Genomic DNA, 2,557 nt, shown 5'->3' with positions numbered 1-2,557 from the left:
CAGGATTACATTTTGTTTAGTTTTCATGTCTTTCCTATCTTGTGCCATTTTAGGATGAGGAGTATTGGGGAGATATATTCAAAAATGTTGATTATGTTAAACCAATCATTTGAAATTTTTACTTCTTTCCAAGGGGAAGTCATGTAGAACTTCTGCATTCATCTTCCACCAAAAGGAGTTCCCATTTCCAGGAATATTTTGGAGTAGATATTCTGACAAAACACTCCTTTTGTGAACCTTAACATGATGGATAAAAACGTTAAAACATGTTTTTAAATGCCTGGTTGACCTGGTGGGAAACTAAGAGAATTATTTGGAGGTCAAAAATGACAGATCCAGGGCTTCCCTGGTGGTGCAGTGGTTGAGTCGCCGCCTGCCGATTCAGGGGACACGGGTTCGTGCCCCGGTCCGGGAAGATCCCACATTCCACGGAGTGGCTGGGCCCGTAAGCCATGGCTGCTGAGCCTGTGCGTCCGGAGCCTGTGCTCCGCAACGGGAGAGGCCACAACAGTGAGAGACCCGCGTACCGCAAAAAACCAAACAAACAAACAAACAAACAAAACTGATGACTAATAAGAATCTGCTGTGTAAAAAAAAAGAAAAAACTTTTAAAAAAGACAAATCAAAGAAATAAGCAAGAAATGTAAAAGTGAAACTTTAAAGCCTGTTTCATCACAAAGGCCCCTTTATCATTTCACATCCATGAGCTCTGTAAATGGTTTAAAGCAGTGGTTCTCAAGTGTCACCTGAGGATCCCTGGTGTCCCAAGACCCAACCGTTCAAGGGGTCCAAGAGGCCAAAACTATTTTCACAGTAACAGTAAACGTTATTTCCATTCTCATTCTGTTTTAAGTGTACAGTGGAGTTTTCCAGAGACAAGATATGTGATAACATCATAGCTCTAATGGCTAATAGAATGTATGATTGTGTGTGCTTGTATTTTAAATTTTTCAGTTTTATTTTCCAATACAGTAAACATCCGTAGATACAACCTACTTAAACAAAAGTTCCTTGGAATTCTCAATAAGTTTTAAAAGTATAAAAGGATCCTATATCTGGATCATAAAAAAATAACTAATAAATAAATAGATAAATAAAAGGATCTTAAAGCCAAAAAAAAAGAAAAAGGTCTCGACAGATGCACACTATTTACTTCTGGGAAGTGTACTTGGAAAGTATGGAGGGGAGTCATATGACTTTACCTGTAATTTTTTTCATTTGTATAAGGAGAACATATACATGAAATAATGTGAAATTTATCTTTTTAATTGAAAGCAAATGCAAAATATGAACATCCATTTTTTTAAAAAAAGCTAAATTACAGATTTATTCCCTTCATCGAAACAATTTGCAGTGGAATCTATTTCAGTCGTGAGCATCCTTTCCAAAATGTTCAGTTGACCAAGGTTCTATCTACACACATCTTTTCTCATCTCTCTGTGCTGTGTAAAACAAAGTATATCCACTCATTAGAAAATGGTAAGAGTGGTGGTAAATCCAGAATTAATGTAGTAATGGTCCTTATTTATGGGGGTAATATTATTGTGTTTCTATTTGCCCACCTTCAACTCTACATTTATGAGGGCCAAGCTTCAGAACCAGGCAGAATTCTGCCATTTAGTGATTTTGGGACCTCAAATAAGTTACCTAATGTCTCTAAGTTTCAGGTTCCACATTTCTAAAAATCAGGAGAACACCTACTTCAAAGGCTTGGGTACTAAATAAGACAAGTGAAATTATTTAACAGAGTGCCCGATGGATGGTTCTAGGTACTTTTGCCAAAAACATCTTTGCCACAAGCATTTCACCACATAACTCATTGGCCATAAGGCAATTTGCCATAAAAGATAAAATAATGAAATAAACGATGAGGACCTACTGCATAGCAAAGGGAACTATATTCAATATCTTATAATACCTATAATGGGAAATAATCTGAAAAAGAGTATATATACTGATATATACATATATATGTAACTGAATCATTTTGCTGTACACCAGAAACTAACATTGTAAATCAACTATACTTCAATTTTAAAAAGATAAAATAATGAAAAATAAAAGAGGAACATTAAAAAGAATATAATGAAACATGAGAAATGAATGATGAAATTAAAAAGACTGTTGCAAAATACAAAATATTTGGGTGCATTTGAAATGGGTGTAAATTCATGACAATACAAATAACTGATTTTATTTTGGGGGTTGTACCTAAGCACTTGTCTTCCAAGTCTTTTATTATTATTATTATTATTACTATCACTATTATTATTATTTTGCTTGTTGATTCATCTCCTTGTTTGGCATCATACTTTTTCTTTTTTTGATGGTGCCATGCGGCTTGCAGTCCCTGGCAGTGAAAGCATCCTAACCCCTGGACCACCAGGGAACTCCCAACATCACACTTTTTATTTTTCACTAAAATTTCTTCCTTCATTAAGAGAGGTATCAGCCAAAAAAAAAAATAATTTTTTTTAAATTTTTTAAAAGGGACTTCCCTGGCTGTCCAGTGGTTAAGATTCTGTGCTTCCACTGCAGGGGGCACAGGTTCAATCCC

Source organism: Mesoplodon densirostris, chromosome 15 (genome assembly GCF_025265405.1).
Source record: "Mesoplodon densirostris isolate mMesDen1 chromosome 15, mMesDen1 primary haplotype, whole genome shotgun sequence".
In the NCBI taxonomy this organism is placed as follows: Eukaryota; Metazoa; Chordata; class Mammalia; order Artiodactyla; family Ziphiidae; genus Mesoplodon; species Mesoplodon densirostris.
The sequence above is the reverse complement of the archived record's forward strand: the minus strand, read 5'-3'. Positions refer to the sequence as shown.